We start from the raw sequence: 21,112 nt of genomic DNA, 5'->3' as shown, positions 1-21,112 counted from the left end.
ATTCCCAAACAATGATCCATTCTAGGGTCGTCAGTCCTAGTAAATTTTATATGATGATACGGTTCTAGGTCACTGCAAAGGGCTCGTCACCTTATCAGTACAGGCCTAGTGTACTCTTGTTACTACGTAAGGGCTTGTCGCCTCTACCCAGTCTTAGTGTATGCTCGAGGTCACTACAAAGGGCTCGTCACCTTATCAGTGTAGGCCGACAACTCGAATACAGTGTCCCATACCACCGTATTCGGCTCACGAGTCTGGGTTGCTCACTGGTCACTACGGGGAGACTCGTCACCCCAGCGTAGGCCGATAGCTTGACCATGGTGTCCCATACCACCATGCCCGGCTCATGAGTCTTAGCGGATCGAGGTACCAAGGTTTAAAAGGATTTTCACTGGTGAGTTTGGTACCTTAGATTCAAGCAGTAGCATCCATACATGGTGAACATACATCGGGTCAATCGGGTTACTTGACGAGCTCGACTAGTACGAGCGCACGTTGAGTTAATCGACATGCAGTGCATAAGCACTTCGTGTGGCCTAACCACTGCCAACATCCCAAGTACGGCTCGGATTCATCGATCACATCGTATGTGGCGAGACAACCTTAGCCACTTATTCAAAGCCTGTTACCAATTGCCTAGACTATTCCATAGTCCCAAACATATTCAATTATAATAGATAATCATACAAGCTAATTAGAACAGTAATAGATCAACAATTCTAATTATACAAGCATGTGAGCATTTGATGGATTTCAACTTAAACATGAATTCACACATAGGCAGTGTCTAAGTAAAACAGACAAAGAATATAAGTTACATGGAGGAAATCATACACATCGTTAAGATAGTTGAGAATCTCTTCTCAACACCCATATAAAGTACAATTTATTAAATACTTGTTCATTCAGACATTTCTACAAACACTTAGACTACATATTTCAACATACATGATGTATGTTGGTGATAGCACGTATTAAGGCAAATCCTTTCGCCAAGGAGTTGTTACACATACAACTAGCATAAACATACAACAATTAATCATGGTAAACACACGTTCAAATTCCATACGTATACGATACTTTCTAACTATACATGGAATACTCTAAACTCAATAAGTTCATATGTATCAGAAACGCGATACAAACATCGCATTTGGCATGTGAAATTACACCCACATCAGTAATAAACCATTAACCGACATTGAAAGCCTTGAAAACCATAACTTATACGTTTATAGTCCGCGCCTTTCGCCAGTAGACTTGTAACGAACTCAGTTTTAAAGCTAAGTCTTTGTCTACGGCAGATTGGCAACCTATAAGATAAATTAGGTTAGCTATTTCATAACTTAACACTATCTGAAACCCTAAAACAGATTAAGGTTAGGTTTTCTTACCTAAGAACAGAATCGGAATCGCCTGTATAGCGATACAGGAGTGACGGTTAAGTGCGTGGAGTAGTGGGATCGAATCCCACGAAGAATCTCCAACTCTCACTCTCACTTTCTCTCTTTTCCCTTCTCTTTTTTCTTCTCTCTCTCCTAGGGTTTTATCAAATTCGTATGGGGTGAGAGGGAGAGGGTTTAAGGTCCTTATATAGGCCTAGGTTTGATGGGAATGGCCCCAGGGCCAAGGTATACTTAGGTTATATCCAAATACGGACCTTTCCGGTCCAACGGAGCACTTCTGGTGACCACTTTTCTACTTACGGTTGGACTCAAGCTCCCTGACCATGGATCTAGGTCAGGATGAGTTTTCATTCCGATCGGATTTACAGATCAGCCGTGGCGGACCGGTTTTAGTTCAACGGTCACGGTTACTCGATCAGGGTCACAAGTACACCGACATGTGTGGGACATTTCTCCTGATCCGAGGGTGTATTTGGGTTAGATTCTGACGGTCTGAATCTTTATATTTGGCCTGCAAGTGACACAACTCAAATTACTTAAATTCAAATTTTATTTCTAAATATTTTCACGTTTCTCACACACTTTGCTCCAGGCTCAAGTTGTGCATTTCTAAATACAATTAAGACTTGATTTTTGAGGGGATTGTCAAGTCCAGTAATGCGATCATAACTGTATAGTTTCGCGGTCATCGGACCTTCGACGTGCGGTCTAGGTCCAATACGGAGTTTCGGTGTGCTCCCAAGAGCAACCGGGTTTAGAGATGGATTCTAGATTTCAGGGTAATGTAGCGTCAATGATTCTGCACATTTTTAGTCTTGCAGATCATATTTAAAGGGATTAGTACTAATTTCATAAGCACTCTAGTTTAGCACTTGCTAGCATTAACTTAATTTCTAAAAGGTTTTGGTCCTGGGTGATTTCTGCCTGAGGTGGTACTCTGGTCTTTGTACGGGTTTTTCCGAGACTTTAAAATCTACTCCCTTAAAAAAAAATTTTATCCTCGAAATTAGTACCTTTTCGTACTCGTGAATCTGAGGGTAGTTCTTTCGAACCTCAGCTTCTGTCTCCCAAGTAACCTCTTCTTCCGTGTGATGCGTCCATAGTACTTTCACAAGTGGGATAACTTTGCTGCGCAACACCTACTCCTTCCTGTTTAGGATACGCATTGGTCGCAGTACATATGTAGCGTCTTCGCTCAACTGTACCTGCTCCCATCTGATAATGTGGGAAGGATCGGGAACGTATTTCTTCAGCATAGATACATGAAATACGTTATGCACGCCCGCAAGTGGTGTGGGCAAAGAAAGACGGTACGCTACCGCCCCCACTCGTTCAAGTATCTGGAATGGGCCAATGAATTGAGGCGTAAGCTTTCCCTTCTTGCCAAACTGAAGGACTCCCTTCATTGAGAAAACTCTGAGGAACACATAGTCTCCGACCTTGAACTTTAGCGGTCACCGTCTTGTATTGGCGTAGCTCTTCTATCTGCTCTGCGCTGTCAGCAGTTGGCGCCTGATAATGTCGATCTTCTCTGAGGTCGCCTGTACTAACTCTGTGCCAATCAAGCTTTTCTCACCAATCTCTGCCCAGCAATGCGGCACTTTGCACGGGCGCCCATACAGTGCCTCGTAAGGAGCCATGCTAATACTTCGCTGGAAGCTGTTATTATAGGCGAACTCTGCATAGGGAAGACAATCATCCCAACTATCCTTGAAATCCAGCACACAAGCCCGCAACATATCTTTCAGAGTCTGATTCACCCGTTCCGTCTGCCCGTCAGTCTGTGGGTGGAACGCGGTACTGAACTTCAACTTTACACCCATCACTTCCTAGATGCGAGTCTAGAAAATGGATGTAAATCACGTGTCTCGGTCCGACACAATCTTCAAAGGAACTCCATGCAGATGTAAAATCTCTTTGATGTACAATCTAGCCAACTCCTCTGCAGAGTTTGAAACTCTGATAGGGAGGAAATGAGCCGATTTCGTCAACCGGTCTACGATCACCCAAATAGAGTCATAACCCTTCCTTGTCTTTGGCAGCCTTGAGATGAAATCCATAGAGATGAAGTCCCACTTCCATTCTGCTATGGGCATGGGCTGAAGTAGTCCAGGAGGTCGGCGATGCTCTGCCTTGACCTACTGGCACGTGAGACAACGGGATACATAATCTTCTATATGAGTCTTCATATTATCCTACCAGTACGACCTCTTCATGTCACGATACATCTTTGTACTGCCTGGATGCATAACCATCCTAGAATCGTGAGCAACCTCAAGAACTTCTTTCCTCAAGTCAGGGAGGTTTGGGACGAATAGGCTGCCACGGTAACGTAAGCCTCCATCCATTCCAACTCTCCATTCGGCATCTTCATCGCTGCTAGCCTGTTCCCTCATCTTCGCAAATAGCTCATCGTCTGTCTGAGCCGCGATGATCCTGTCATCAATGAGGGGTTGTACTCGAATATATGCGATGCTCTCATACGGCTCCTACACCGTGAGTTTCTGCTCAAAGTCTCGCACGAACTCTACCATGTCCCACTCTGCTACCATTAATGGAGCCGCAAATGCCAATGCTTTCTTGCGGCTCAGTGTGTCTGCCACAAGGTTGGCCTTTCTAGGATGGTAGGAGACCTCGAACTTAAAGTCCTTCAGGGTTTCCATCCATCGGCGCTGCCTCATATTCAAATCCCGCTGAGTGAATATATACTTAAGGCTCTTGTGGTCGCAAAAGAACTCAAGCTCCTCTCCGTAGAGGTAATGTCTCCAGAGCTTTAATGTAAATATGATTGCTAGCTACTAACTCGAGGTCGTGAGTAGGGTAATTCTCCTCGTGTTTCCTCAACTGTCTCAGGGCATATGCAATCACCCTGTCCTTCTGCATAAGGACACAACCCAAACCAACACGAGACGCGTTGGTATATATGACATACTTGACCCCTTGCTATAGCAATAGTAGCACAGGGCCGGACCTCAACCTGTCCTTCAACTCCTAAAAAGCTGCTTCTGCTTTTTCATTCCAGGCGAACTTCAAATCTTTCCTTGTCAACTGAGACAAAGGTCTGGCTATCTTCGAGAAATCCCAAATGAATCGTCAATAGTAACCTGCCAGACCAAGAAAACTCCTCACCTAGGTAACCGAACCCAGCTGCTCCCAGTCCTGAACTGCGGCTACCTTAGCAAGGTCCACAGCGATTCCTTCCTTGGACACCACATGTCCCAGGAACTTGACTTTTTCTTTCCAGAAGTCGCATTTCTTGTACTGGACGAACAACTGGTTCTTCCTCAGAGTGTCCAAGACTGCTCGCAGGTGTTTCTCGTGTTCTTCCCGACTCTTGGAGTATATCAGAATGTCGTCAATAAACACAATGACGAATCGGTAAAGGAACGGCCGAAATACTCTGTTCATCAAGTCCATGAACACAGCTGGAACATTCATAAGACCGAACGACATCACAAGAAATTCATAGTGCCCAAAATAAGTCCTGAAAGCCGTCTTCTACATGTCTTCATCCCTAATGCGCAACTGATGATACCCTGACTGCAAGTCGATCTTCGTGAAATACTGCGCTCCTCTCAACTGATCAAACAAATCGTCTATCCTGGGCAGAGGATACTTGTTCTTCACCGTCACTTGGTTCAATTTGCGGTAATCAATACACAACCGTAGTGACCCGTCCTTCTTCACAAATAACACGAGTGCTCCCCAAGGAGACACACTCGGCCGTATGAAGCCAGCATCTAAGAGATCGTCGATCTGTTTCCTCAGTTCCTCCATCTCACATGGAGCCATGCGATAAGTCGAAAGAGATATGGGCGTCGCACCAGGCGCTAGATCAATAGTGAAATCAATCTCACTACGAGGAGGTAGCCCCGGTATCTTACTGAACACTTCCCCAAAATTTCGAACTACAGGCGTATTTTCAAGTGTCGGGCCATTAATATTCTTCAGTAGGGAAGCATAAAAAAGAACTTGAAAAGGGCAACTGACCTGCAAGGAAAATGTAAAGGGCTTGCCCTCAGGTCCATACGCTGTCACTAGACGGGTCTCGCAGTCAATCTCGGCCCTCACTTCAGTTAACCAATCCAAACCAAGGATGACGTCGAAATGGTATAGTGTGGTGACAATCAAGTCAATGCATATTGTCCTACTCCCTAGATCTATCAAACAACCCGCACACATTTTAGTGGCATCTGAAAAAGTCCCTGGTGCCGCGATAACTCGTACTCCAACCATCGGAGTCGTATTCAGCCCTAAGTGCTTGACTGCAGAATGTGATATCACGGATATAGTGGATCCTGTATCTACCAACAAAAATATAGGGGTACCTTCAACGTGGGCGGTGAGCTCGAAGGCCAAAGGTACGGTAGCTGTAGTGTCAGGCGCTTCTGCTGTAAGTGCGTGAACGCGTGCCTGCTGAGATCTGTTGGGCTGAGGCACCATTGGTCGTTGAGGTGGACTAAATCGAGGTGTAGGGGGCCTGAAGGAAGGATGTGCAGGTGCTGTCTGTAGGGGTGGAGCCGATAGAGCCTGAGGGTGAGGACGGTCGATTCTCTATGGCGGCGAAAACCCACTATCTCTCATGCATGCAAAACAGCTCTTCGCAGCATGACCTGGTCTCCCACAATATGTACATGTCACACCAGGTCGCCTCATCGGAACTAGTGGCGCCGCGATCCTGGGAGGAGAGTCGATACGGAATCTCTTGCCGAGGAATGGCCCACTTGGCATATCCGGTCGTGGCCTAAGGATTATTGGCCCACGAGAACGTGACAATTGATCCCCGTCCTGCTCCGCCCACATAGACATGTGTACTAGCTCGGCATAGGAGGGTATGCTAGTACAATACATCTTCGAGCGAATTTCAAGTCGCAAGCCCTCGGAAAAATGCCGCATCCGCATCTGCGCGTCAACAAGTACTGTAGGGACGTACCTGCCCAACTCCGTAAACCGGTGCTCATACTCTGTCACTAACATGCCTCCCTATCTGAGGCGCAAGAACTCATTCTCCTTCTCGTGCCGGTATGTCTGGGGATAGTACTTCTCATGGAAGCAGAACTCAAAAGCTGCCCACGTCCATATATAGTCAACTGCAACGGTTCGTAGGACACTATCCCACCACAAGCGGCCTCCTTTTCAGACATAAAGGTGGCCAACTCGACCTGCTCCAGCTCTGTACAGTGTAGCATCTTCAGCATTTTAGAGATGCGGTCTAGCCAATATTCGGCCTCCTCAGGTCTGTGAGAACCCGCAAAGGTAGGAGGCCGCAAGCACTGGAATCGCTCGAGGAGGCCACTCGTATCCAAGTTCCCCTTAGAGTATATAGTAGGTGCAGGTGAAGGCACACCCTCATCCTGAGCGGAAGGCCCTACAGTTCCAGCAGGGCGTACAGATGGTGAAGGTGGAGTCGCACTTCCACCCTGAGCTAGGGCCCCTGCAATAGTGGTCAAGAGATGCTGGTGTTGCTGTTGCATCATCATCATCAACTGCTCTAACCTATCAGTAGGTGGGGCCGACTGAGGCTCATGCTGCGTCAAAGAAGACGCACGATTTTGATCACGAATCGGTGGTGTGTAGGGTGGCGGCCCAACCGTAGGGCAAGTAGAAAGCTGAGGCTCAGGCATAGTCTCACGAACCGGGCCCAAACCAGGGTCCGTGCGACCATCACTCTGGGGAGGTGCCTGGTCCATTGAATCAATAAGTGTGAGACGTGCCATGCTCCACGTGACCTTAGGTGGCATTCCCTATATAAAATAGGGTGCAACTTACGTAAGATGTAGCATAGCAATACACAATCCTTTAAGCATTCCACACGACTTCATAGCAAAAGATACCGCATGCATTTCATTTACCAAAATTGTTACAATTACATGAGATACGTCATAACATGAATCATGACAGGAAATACATATGAGCTATTACAAGTAAAGCTGCAAACGTTAAAACAAGCCAACTAGCACAACAGACTTTCCACCTATACTACTACTAGGCTTACCAACATTAAAACACACACTCTCTAAGACAACAACAAAATAAACTAGGGCGACGACATGGATGACTAGACATCCGAGTCTGGAGACGGAGGAGGGGCACCCTTATCATGTAGGCAGCATAGGATGGACTTCAAAGTGCGAGTCACTTTCTTAAACTTGTGTTTCATGAGGCCCCGAAGATCCATTATATCCTGTCGTAGGACAGCCTGACCTTCCTCAAGTCGAGTTATGCAAGCTTGAATAGTGCCATGCTCCGGTGCCGTAGGAGGGGAGTTCTCATCCGTATCTTGGGCCTCCTCTTCTTCCTCGCTCTGCTCTTCTTCTATTTCAGCTCCTCCTTCTTCCTCACTCTCTTCCTCTTCGCTCTCTGTCTCATCCTCACTCTCATCAAGTCAGGCTTGTCGTTGCCGTGGCCTAATTCCCATCTGATTGAGAGTTGCTTCATTGATGTAATGGATCAGCACCGGCTTTTCCGCCCCAAGTTTGTAGCCAAACTCATGTGCAATCTTGCATATGAGTTGGCCGAATGGGAGTGAATCCGACCTCCTGTTAGAGCATGCGGTGAGAATTATCTATCGCAGAACATAAGTAGGTACACACAGCTTCTCTTCTTACCCCACTTGATACAGGAAATCTACCATCAGGCGCGTGCACTCGCTGCGGTTGCTCCACCTGGGGTAGATGTTGAACGTGAAGATGTGGTGAAGTAGACGGAAGTCACCAGTTATATTGGTCGCTAAAAGGCTATTGTTGGGTTGCCACTGAACTAGTTGGCCATAAAGGGTCCGTGTGCGGTGATCTCTTTCATGTGCACTCCTCAGATTCTTCTCACTTGCATGTACCTTGCCAAGAGGCACATTCATAAGCCGAGATACTAAACCAAAGTCAATTGTGGCTTCTCGATCTCTTCCACAAGGAATCTTAAATTGCAAGGGCTCTAAAGTAGGCTCTCGAATGTGGGCATAGAAAGCTCGGACAGTGCCCATATTGGCGCGATACTCGCCCTCAAATAGCGGACCCCACCCGGCCTTTTCCAGGTGCTCGAGCAAGAGGTATTCTCCAAATAGCCTTGCATCCACATGAGCTTCAAAAAGGACCCTATAGCTCTCATAAACTCCATGCGACAGCTCCACCAACAGAGTCCTTCCAACGGGAGCCTGGGGATCAAGATCCCGTTTAGTCTGAAACTCCCGAGTGACGCTCGTACTTGCAGCGGCACCTCTCGGTCTCCTCTAACGAGTAGTGCGACTAGGCCCAGCTTCTTCCACAGGAGCTCTTTTCTTTCCCATGAGAGAAAGAAGGTCGAAAAGAGAGAAAATAGTCGTCACAAGCTCAAAAAGAGCCATTGAAATAGAAGAAAAAGTGGGAATAAAGAGGAAAAATGATAGAATATGATAGGTTAGTGAGTTTACACGAATTTGAGACTCAAATGGAGGGTTTAAGAGCTCAAATGAGAGAATGGAAAGGGGTTGACAGTGGTGGTAGAGGGTTTTTGAAGGGGTGGTGCAAGGGTTGCACGAAAATGAGAAAGGGAGCGTTTGGAGGAGGGGTTTGAATGGAAAATCTGAAATTTTTGGAGAAAAGGAAAGCTTAGGGTGGTGGTTTGTGAAGGAGAGATAGCATAAGAGGGGTTTTAATCGACCCTACCTGCGTCCGTGGGCCCCACAGCACACAGGACCTGTCGGCCCTAGCTGGCCCTCCCGGCTAGGCCCGTTTGGCGACGAGGCCTCGCCAAATCGGCAAGGTCCTCGCTGGTCGCTGGACTATCCGGAGAGGGCTCCCCTTTGGGTGAGGTCCTCCTGCCCTTTAGGTCCCAAAAAGGTGTGGGTCCTACCCTGGGTCCCCCTGAAAGTATTTCGTTTGGCCCCCGACTCCATTTTAAGTCGTTTCGGGTCCTTTCGAGCACTTTCTGATGTAACATCGTCTTTTCTCGATTGTTGAAGGCTGGGATTGGGTAAATCATGGTCTAAACTCATCGATTGTCGGTCTAGGGATGATTCGGAGTCGACTCAAGTGATCAGGGATGTGTACAGACCCGATCTCGATGTTTGTTTTCAGTGAACTTTGCCAATTGGTGAAATCGGGGAAACTTAAGCTTGTCTCTACATTTTTCTCTCACCCAACTATGTCAAAAAGCGTCAGCATACGTCGTGTGACCATAACCCAGGTCCGGTTTAATCCAAATCATTCTCTGATACCAACTTGTAGTGCCCTGAAAATCCGGTGTCGAGTAAAAGTCCAACTCCCGAGTTCCAACGCATCACTTATGCAACGTAAATAATGATGGTTAAATGTTGTCTGTGTTAGTGTATTAATCATGAGTGGGATTATACCAAATAGTAATTCATACTCCAGATCAATTCATATAACGCAAGCGGAAGATTGAAAAATGTATATAAACGTGTATGAACTAAAAGGATCACGATCGGTCTTTAGAGTATGAATACATCACTGAGTCACCATATACATGTAATAGTTCAAAATAGTTCAACTACAATAATAAACCTTGTAGCCCCTTCGATCCGGATGGCCTAAGCGAAACCACCAGAGAATTGCATATATGAGAACTCATCCTGATCATCATAGTAATCGGGCTCCGCCTCCGGAGTCGCATCATCATCTGCAACTAAGACAGAGTCTGGTGGGTGTTTAGAACACCGTCCCAGAGCGTGGGAGTGAGTGATCAACTCAGTAGAACCATAAAGCGAAAGGTTAACATGTTGTTAATTCAATCAAGCAGTAATGATAAAGCAGACATATCAGACATTCCTAAATACTCTTATTAATGCAAGGATAAAATAAAAGCATGATGCATGCCCTCGCCTACACTTCCTCGTGCGACACCATCTTACAGTCGCTGCATGCTTTCTTTCCTCTGTGCTCTTCAACCTGTGGCACATGCAGTGCGATGAAATGAGCATGATTACTGAGTTATTATTACTCCCTTTCATACAGCAGGGTTGAAAAGCCAAGGTACCTCCCTTATATCAATTCCCAAATAATGATCCATTCTAGGGTCGTCCGTCCTAGTAAATCTCATACGATGATATGGTTTTAGGTCACTGCAAAGGGCTCGTTACCTTATCAGTGCAGCATAGTGTACTCTTGTTGCTACGTAAGGGCTCGTCGCCTCTATGCAGTCTTAGTGTATGCTCGAGGTCACTACAAAGAGCTCGTCACCTTATCAGTGTAGGCAGACAACTCGAATATAGTTTCCCATACCACCGTATTCGGCTCACGAGTCTGGGTTGCTCACTGGTTACTACGGGGAGGCTCGTCACCCCAGCGTAGGCCGACAGCTCGACCACGGTGTCCCATACCACCATGCCCGGCTCATGAGTCTTAGCGGATCGAGGTACTAAGGTTTAAAAGGGTTTTCACTGGTGAGTTTGGTACCTTAGATTCAAGCAGTAGCGTCCATACATGGTGAACATATATCGGGTCAATCGGGTTACTTGACAGCTTGACTAGTACGAGTGCACGTTGAGTTAATCGACATGGAGTGCGTAAGCACTTCGTGTAGCCTAACCACTCCCAACATCCCAAGTACGGCTCGGATTCATCGATCACGTCCTATGTGGCGAGATAACCTCAGCCACCTATTTCAAGTTTGTTACCGATTGCCTGGACTATTCCGTAGTCCCAAACACATTCAATTATAACAGATAATCATACAAGCTAATCAGAACAGTAATGGATCAACAATTCCAATCATACAAGCGTGTGAGCATTTGATGGATTTCAACTTAAACATGAATTCACACATAGGCAGTGTTTTAGTAAAACAGACAAAGAATATAAGTTACATGAAGAAAATCATACATATCGTTAAGATAGTTGATAATCTCTTCTCAACACCCATATAAAGTACAATTTATTACACACTTGTTCATTCAGACATTTCTACAGACACTTAGACTACATATTTCAACATACATGACGTATGTTGGTGATAGCATGTATTAAGGCAAATCCTTTCGCTAAGGAGTTGTTACAGATACAACTAGCATAAACATACGACAATTAATTATGGCAAACACACGTTCAAATTCCATACGTATACGATACTTTCTACCTATACATGAAATACTCTAAACTCAATAGTTCATATGTATCAGAAACACGATACAAACATCGCATTTGGCATGTGAAATTACACTCACATCAGTAATAAACCATTAACCAACATTGAAAGCCTTGAAAACCAAAACCTATACATTTATAGTTCGCACCTTTCGCCGGTAGACTTGTAACGAACTCAGTTTTAAAGCAAGTCTTTGTTTACGGCAGATTGACAACCTATAACATAAATTAGGTTAGCTATTTCATAACTTACACTATCTGAAACCCTAAAACAGATTAGGGTTAGGTTATCTTACTTAAGAACAGAAATGGAATCGCCTGTATAGCGATACAGGAGTGGCGGTTAAGTGCGTGGAGTAGCGGGATCGAATCACAGGAAGAATCTCCAACTCTCACTCTCACTTTCTCTCTTTTCCCTTCTCTTTTCTCTTCTCTCTCCTAGGGTTTTATCAAATTCGTATGGAGTGAGAGGGAGAGGGTTTAAGGTCCTTATATAGGCCCAGGTTTGATAGGAATGGCCCTAGGACCAAGGTATACTTAGGTTATATCCAAATACGGACCGTTCCGGTCCAACGGAGTACTTCTGGTGGCCCCTTTTCCACGTGCGGTTGGACTTAAGCTCCCTGACCATGGATCTAGGTCAGGCTAAGTTTTCGTTTCGATCGGATTTACAAATCAGCCGTGGCGGACCAGTTTCAGTTCAACGGTCACGGTCACTCGATCAGGGTCACAAGTACACAGACATGTGTGGGACATTTCTCTTGATCCGAGGGTGTATTTAGGTCAAATTCTGACAGTCTGAATCTTTATATTTGGTCCGTAAGCAACACGACTCAGATTACTTAAATTCGAATTTTATTTCTAAATATTTTCACGTTTCTCACACACTTTGCTCCAGGCTCGAGTTTGCATTTTTAGACACAATTAAGACTTGATTTCCGAGGAGGTTGTCAAGTCAGTAATGTGGTCATAACTGTATAGTTTTGCGGTCATCGGACTTTCGACGTGCGGTCTAGGTCCGATACGGAGTTTCGGTGTGCTTCTGAGAGCAACCGGGTTTAGGGATGGATTCTAGATTTTAGGGTAATATAACGTCAATGATTCTGCACGTTTTTAGTCTTGCAGATCATATTTAAAGCGATTAGTGCTAATTTCATAAGCACTCTAGTTTAACACTTGCTAGCATTAACCTAATTTCTAAAAGGTTTTGGTCCTGGGTGATTTCTGCCTAAGGTGGTACTCGGGTCTTTGTACAGGTTTTTCCGAGATGTTACAGGTTTAAAGCTTGGGTTCCATGCTTCCATCTCTAATGCAGAGTTTGGGGGTAAGATTTGGATCTTCCATAGAGAGGATCTTCCTGTCTCTGTTATTGGTATGACTAACCAGATTATCTCCATTCGTATCTCTTTGCCCAACTCTGCTTCTCCCTGTTGTCTCTCCTTTGTTTATGCTAAATGTTTCAGGTTCAGCCATAGGTTTCTTTGGGATTCAATGGAATCCTTGGCATTTAGTATGAATGAGCCTTGGGTAGTTTGCAGCGACTTCAATGCTGTGCTAGAATCCTCCGAGAGATTAGGGAATAGAAGCCAAGATCAAGCTAGCTCCACGGAGTTCCGAGAGGCTATTAACAAAGCCGGGCTATTGGACGCAGGTTTTTCTGGGAACCGTTTCACCTGGTGTAACAATTATGGTGGAAACACTAGAGTTTTGGCTAGGCTGGATGGGATTCTTTGCAACGTGGGGTGGATACAAACTTTCCGAGGCTTCCAAGTCAAACATCTTCCTTGGCTAAATTCGGATCACTCTCCAATTCTGTTGGCCTTCCCTTCCACGGTGGTTTCTGTCTCCAGGCCCTTCCGTTTTCAGCGGATGTGGCTCTTGGACAAATCCTTTTTGCAGCTAGTTGAAGGCGTCTGGAATCAGCAGTTCTCAGATCAGCCCATGTTTAAACTGATGCTGAAAATAAAGAAGCTAAAAGTGTAGTTAAGAGTTTGGAATAGAGAAGTTTTTGGGGATGTTTTCAGGAATCTTAAAGAGGCAGAAAATGAGCTAGCCTTGTTGGAATCTTAGTCCCAATCTCCCCTCTCAGCTATTAGTCAGGAAGATCTTGCTAGGGCCAGGCAAAAAGTCACTTATCTAGAGCTAGCCGAGGAGATTTTCTTGAAACAAAAATCCCGCAACAGCTGGTTGGCCGAGGGCGATCGAAACACTAAGTTCTTCCATCTGGTAGCTACTGAGAGAGTGAGACGGTCCACGATCCAAGAAATTCAGTTGGCATCTGGGGATATATCCTCTGATATAGCTGTGATCAAGGCCGAACCGAAGGGTTTTATGAAAGAGCTGCTCTCTTCAAAAATGGTGGAATCTCCTTTAGAGGCTCACAGTGATTTGCTTCATTGCATCCCATCTTTGGTTACCGATCAAGATAATAGTGATCTTATGAGGGCTCCCTCCCTTGAGGAAGTCAGAGTAGCAGTTTTCTCCCTTTTTATAGATAGTGCCCCCGGCCCTGATGGGTTTTCCGATGCTTTCTACAAGGGCTGCTAGAACATTGTGAGATTCGACATATTCAAGGCGGTTAACGCTTTTTTCCTTGGTAGCGAGTTGCCCAGGGGATTCATGCCCACCCTTATTCAGGGGGTGAAATCCCTCACCGATTTCCAGCCCATAACTTTATGCAACAGGGTGTACAAAATCTTCACGAAAATCATCGTTTCTAGGCTCAGCGCCTTTCTCCCTAGGCTGATTTCTTCTGAGCAAGGGGCTTTTGTTAAAGGGCGCTCTATAGCTGAAAACATCGCTCTTTGTTAAGAGGTGTTTCAGGACCTTGGCAGAAAGGTTAGAGGGGGGAATCTAGTATTGAAGCTTGATATGGAGAAGGCCTATGACAGGGTGGGTTGACATTTTTTAAAGCAGGTACTTCTTTGCTTCGGTTTTTGCCCCAGATGGGTCAATTTGGTGGAATCTTGCTGGAATAAAAATTGGTTTTCTGTGTTGGTGAATGGTGAAAGTTGCGGTTTCTTCCAATCATCTCGCGGGTTGAGGCAAGGTGACCCTCTCTCCCCCAATCTATTTATTCTTATGACTGAAGTTTTGAGCAGGGGTTTTTCCAAGTTAGTTGGGGACAGGTTGTGCCTGCCTTTTAAGCTGAAAAGGGGGTGCAAGCAGGTCACGCACCTCTTGTACGCCGATGACACCATCCTTTTTTTAAACGGAGCCCGAAAATCTCCATGCGGTCCACTCTTTCCTGGCAGCTTTTCAAATGGTTTCTGGTTAGAAGATAAATCTGAGGAAAAGTGCGTTCTTCTACTCTCCAAAGATGTCCTTTGCTAGGAAAAGATGTATAGAGAGATCTCTGGGCCTAGGCCCTTCCTCCAATCTCATTTATCTGGGAGTGCTGATAGTTTCTAGGAGGCTCATCAGCAGCCATCTTAGCCCAATAGTTGACAAGGTGGCTGCCAAAATTCAAGGGTGGAAAGCCAAGGTTCTCTCTTAGGCAGGGAGGCTCACGCTTATTTCGGCTATCCTTTGCGGTATCCTAATTCATACACTTGCGACTACTGTTGTCCCAGAGAAAGTAATTCTCAGTGGGAGGTATGTTTTGCAAATTTCTTTTGGGGATGGCGGGAAGGGAGGCAGAAGATTCATTGGAGAAAATAGAATGCGATCGCTCTCCCTAAGGAAGAGGGGGGTCTCGGTATCAGGAAAATTCAGGATGTCATGAAGGCCTTTCATTTGAAGCTGGCTTGGGCTATAAGGTTTAGGGAGGGGAGTAGGCTTTGGGTAGGATTTATGAAGGCAAAATATGGGGCTGATAGGCCTGCAGGTAACTCCAGAAGGCTCTTAGTGGGAGCTTCTCCTCTTTGGAAGCGCCTGGTGGGTCTGTTCCCTGTGGTGGACAGGAACATCCTATGGCAGGTAGGGCGGAGGCACATCAAATTGTGGGACTACAACTGGTCGGGTTTGGGCTGTTTGGAATCACTGCCATTAGTGCATATTCAGCCTAATCAGAGGGCCCTGCGTGTGGTCGACTATCTCGGAGAAGAGGGGATCTTGCTGGACTCCCCTGTGGAGCTTCTAGGCTAGATTCAAGCCCATATATCCCTCAATGGCTTCTGTACGATTGCATTTGAGGATTGTCCAATCTGGTCGCTTGATCCCGGTGGGAACTTCTCAATTAGGACTGCCTGGGATGTTGATAGGCTCTGTGGTCAAATCAAAGATTGGCCAAAAAGAGTTTGACACCCTAAGATTCCCCCAAAGGTCTTCGTTTTTTTGTGGAAGCTGATTCAGGGGACCTTGCCGGTAGAAGAAAGAATTCAGAAGAAAGGGATCGCGTTGGTTTCGAAGTGCGCTTGCTGTGGGGTTGGCCCAGGTGGCACGCCCTCCACTGAATCTCTACAACACCTCTTTTTATTGGGAAGTTTGGCTTCGAATATTTGGCAGATGGTTGCAAACTATTTCGGGATCTCCCCCTCTCACCATATCACCATCCTCGACCGGCTTCATTGGTGGTGGTTTAGGCCTCTCCCTTTCAAAAGGTTTCTGGTTCTTCTTTGGATCATCCCAGCATTTGCTATGTGAGAAATTTGAAAAGCGAGGAACAATTCCAAATTTGAGGGAGTTTCCATCTCGGTTGCAGGTGTTTTTGGGAAGATCATAGTTTGGATGGGAGCTATCCAGGGATGGTCTCGCACCCAGCATCCTCGTCTCGTTCTTGGGGGTTCTTGGCCCAAGGGATTTGAGTCTTCCTCCGCTCCATCTGCGGGTTTTGCTGTTGTTAAGTGGATTAGGCCGCCAGAGGGTTGGCTAAAGCTTAACGTTGATGGCTCGGCTCTTTCCAACCCTGGCCCTGCTGGAGGAGGGGGCATCTGTAGGGACAACCACGGGGACTTAAAATTGGCCTTTTCCAGGGGATATGGGATTGCTTCCAACAATTTAGCAGAACTTCGAGCTGTTCATGATGGGGTGGAGCTATGTTTGTCTTCTGGTTTTGACAAAGTGCTAATAGAAACAGACTCAAATTGGGTGGTGGGCTGCTTATCAGGGGACTTTGCTGTTGCTTGGAAATAGAAATTCTTGGTAAGTCGGATTTTGAGGTTATGCGGCAGGGGCATTTTTCGGTTCTCTCTCATTCCTAGGGAGGGAAATGGGCTGGCTGATGGATTGGCTAGAGACGGTAGTTCGTAGCAATTGGGCAAGGATTTTCTGCGTGCCTCCCCCGGGTGGTAAGGGGTTTTTTTCTTTTGGACAAGTCTGGATTAGGTTCTATAGGGATCTCAAAATCTAAATTTGTATAGCATATGATAGGTGGGGCCCTCTATGGGGGTCGCCTCACCCGAAATCAGCCTAGGTTGTATACATCTCTGTTTTAATGAAGCGGGAGGGCCCTCTTTTTGCTGGGCACTCTCTTCCTTAAAAAAAAAAAAAAAAAAAAGCCCTAAAAGGTAGTAGACACTGCTGCAGGCGCATCCAACCATGACTGCAGAGACTTTGATCTGAACTCTGCTACTAGGCGTATCCAGTCACCATAGCCTTCGACATTCACAAGCTCTGACACTATTCTAGCTGAAGCTGAAGCTTCTCCATTCCCATGCTCAAAACAGAGTTACGAAGAGAAGTACAGAAATGCCCCCACATTCTCCCTGGTGTTTCTTTTTCCTTTTTTCTTTTTGTTTTCTTTTTCTTCTTCTTCTTCTTCTTCTTGTTTTTTTTTAGTTCTTCTTTCTTTGAGAAATTCTCCCCGGTGCTTGTTATTTATGTTGGAGAGGTGAGGAATCAGTGCATCATTTATTCTTGCAATGTAAGATCACATAAAAAATGAAGTGTTTTTTCTTTCAGCTCTTTGATATTGCTTGGGTCATTCCAGAATTCCAGAAGTGGTGCATGGTTGGATTGGTTGCTTAGACCGTTTGAGCCAAGAGGAAAGTTCTTTGGAAAATGATCCCATATGCAATTGTATAGGGCATTTGGAATGAGCACAAACCTAGAATATGTGAAGATGTGAAACTTCCTTGATCCCATGTTCAGAGCATCATTACTGTTACATGTATCGATGACTTAGGATACAAAACATGTATCCATAACCAGGGAATGTAGTGCTGGGGAATCTTGAGGAAACATTAGGAAAAAGTGGAACTTTTCAATGAAACTTCAGGTGTTAAAAGACATTTTTTTTTTCCTGGAATTTTCACAGGTATTAAAGATAGTATCATATTGATATCAGCAATAATATCCACATTGAATTTTATCCTACACCCTAAATCTATATTGCTGACCTGTGTAACAGATAACATCAGTCAATAATATCAACAATATCAAGCAATATTATCAGTAATTTCAGCAATACCGGGAACACTATTTGGTCCTAAGTCCAAGAAAAAATCAAATCCAATATGGTGAGTTGGGGCCTTTCAAAAGATGAGTTTTAAGGTATTTCAATGCCAGATCTCTCCAGAAAATGGGAGGGGGGACAATCAAGATATGCACGCTGCTCCAAAAAAAAAAAAAAAAAAACATAAAAATAAAATATTGAAGCCACTACCCTCCAATTGGTAGAAGCTCAATGTGTATAGTTGCTTGTTAGGTAATCAGGGAGGTTCGAGCATGAGTCGCTGACATGAGTGCCTTCTAATAAAGTTCATCCTTCAAAATAATAATAATAAGAGCAGCATGCTTCATCTAAGAAATATTACATGCTAACAATGACACAATTCAACTCCTAAAAAGTTTAACACTCAATTGGTAACAAATTATCGGAACTCAATGGACGCCACGTCTTACAAAAACCTCAACAGATGCCACTGCAGTAACAGTTACCAAATGCTTTGGACTCATGCTTTTACATAACTATGCAAATCATAAAAAATGCATGACTAATTATGGAAGTTCACTGAGCAGCAATACCTGCAATTGCACCAATGGTTTTCCCCACATTTGGTAAATTAAGTTCTGTGCACACACCTCCACCTACAGATGGACACCAAGAAAAAGGGCCTGGACTTAAATCAATAACTGCCCATCTGATACAAAATATGTACAATAAATAGTCCTCCAAAATGTAGATTTCTCACATTTTGATAATTAACAACCTGATTGATAAAAGAAAAAAAGGTAAAGTTGAAGAATGTGCAGACTATGATTTACGCATGTATGTATGTAGATACACACACACACACAAAGCTAGAGAGAGAGATGAACCTCTCTCCCTATCCATATATCTATGAGACATTCTGCATGAAGACCAGCTAATTCCCCTGATTTTAACTCATTTCCAAGAGGAGCTTTATATCGTCATTATTCTCATGCAACATCTAGAAACAACTGAAAAATTATAAATGATTAAGTTCTAATTTAGAAAGAAGCTTGGTCAAGTCTTGCAAGGTTGGCAGTTCAACCAGACTATTAAAACATACCATCATTAGCCATTTGCTTTGACATACGGTCATGACGCGGTTTTGCCCATGAAAATAACTGTACCATCATTAAGGTCCTTTTATTAGCCATTTTCTGGCCGTGGTGATTGAGATGAGCCAGTGTAGCAAGAGGTTATGGAGAATCCCTTTTGGTGATGAACCTATGTAGCACAAGGTATTGGAGCTTTATACCCTGGAACCTCCTAACGTGAGCTGGCACAGTGGCTAGATGGAGGGTATATACACATCATGGTGGGTGCGGTTATATGGGCTCCCGGTATGGGATGTAGAAAATTGGTGTCCATGGGCTTTCCAGATACTTTGATTGTGCCAATTGCTATCTCTGTAATTTTCAGGTGGCCAATAATTTTCAAAGGGCAAATATTAAGACTAAGGCTCCTTATAAATGATAAAATAGTTTAAAATAGGAATATAAATGAGAAGTTAGATTTTTTTTTTTTTTTGATAAGCTCGGCATGGCCAGGTAACAGTGAATTCGTTGGGTTATGATGTAGCACTATTTTATTGTTGCATATCAGACCCGAGTTTTTAACAGATTTTACGTATATGATAATGCTTAATGGAGTATTTTAATTGTATTTTTGTTACAGGATGAAGTCAGGAGCGTTAACTGAAAGATGATGTTAAGAACATGGATTTGGTACTCCAAAATTACCAGAGCACGGGATGGACTCCAGAAAACCAATAGTGAAGATTTTACACGCCCGGGATTGAGGAAAGCAAGGCAAAGGGGCTTCGAAAATGGTCCAGAATGCAAGATCACATGTTTCCCGCCATCCGATCAACTCGAAACTTCATACACGTGATGGGGACCATAATTTAACCGTACATATTAAATTTCAGCCATTGAAGATCTCGGGAAGTGGTCTAACGGCCAGATCAGCCCCTTAATTCATTAAGTGGGGCCCGCTGGATATCTGGATATACATTAATTTTGGTCATGACGGTGGAAATAATATGATAAAAAGGATGGACGGTGCAGATTTCTCAAAAGTATCACAGTGGACCCCACCTTGGGTGACATGTGCATGGTGCACATGTGCACTGCATGTGCACCGAACGAGCATAAGTCGGTCAGCAGCGCTGACCCGACTTCATCCCTTCAAAAAAACGGAATTTTCCGTTTCCAGCGCCGCAACGGGCGGAAAGGCATTTTTTACGGACCGCTGTGGGCCCCACCGGTAACACGTACGGCCGATCCGAGCCGTCCATCGTGTAGATGGGTTCGAGAACTACAAAACCATGCTGATGTTCCACTCCCATACGTGCACACGTGTTCGGTACAGAGGACACAAGCAAGCTGCCCCATGACGTCCAGAATGAAAACAGCATGATTCCTTCTTTGGGCCGCGTCCACGCAAGTTCAAAACCATCCATCTTTGAATGAAATCTCATCCTCTATCCAATGGACGGGGTGGATTTCCCCGAAAATGCTTATGTGGGGCCCACCGAGCATCGCAGCGCCGGACGTGCGAAGGCTTACGCACGTCCGCGAAGAGCTGACTTCCGGGCGGTTGTGGCCCACCATCTTCGATCAGATGGAAGATCTGATCCGTCCATCGTGTAGAAGGCTTCGAAAGCTTCAAAACCATGTTGACATTCCTCGCCCATGCGTACACACGTGTGCGGTACAGAGGCCAAAAGTAGACTGCCCCGAGACGTTCAAAACTGAGTTTTTTTTAGATTTCTTCTGTTGGCCGCACTAATGGACCTTCAAAACCACCTATTCTTGACTGAAATTTCGTCCTGAATCCAATGGACGGGGTAGATTTTCCAGAAAATGCCTCTGTGGGGCCCACCGATCACGGCTGCGAAAAATTACACTTCGAGTCCTTCTACGACTCTGCCACTGACCCCAGCCATCCAGCAGCTATAAAAGGAGAGTTTTGGACGTGGGAAAGGCATTCGGAACCAGGGGATTCCAGATCTGGAGCAAGGGAGAGAAGAAAGAGAAGAAAGAGAAGAAAGAAGAGAGAGAGAGATTATTTGGTTTGACGTTTCTTTTATGAATTTTATTTAATATTTTTTATGGATTTTATGGGTCACTAATCTCTCAGCTAGGGCTGAGATGAAGCCCCTAATTTGATTAGCTCTTGTATTGGTTGATTTACTTTGAATTTCAATTAATTTGTTTCTTTCTTTAAGTGGGCTTTATGGGTTTAAATTCTATACTTCTCCATCTATGAACTTGATT

This window comes from Magnolia sinica, chromosome 5, assembly GCF_029962835.1.
Source record: "Magnolia sinica isolate HGM2019 chromosome 5, MsV1, whole genome shotgun sequence".
In the NCBI taxonomy this organism is placed as follows: domain Eukaryota; kingdom Viridiplantae; phylum Streptophyta; class Magnoliopsida; order Magnoliales; family Magnoliaceae; genus Magnolia; species Magnolia sinica.
The sequence above is the reverse complement of the archived record's forward strand: the minus strand, read 5'-3'. Positions refer to the sequence as shown.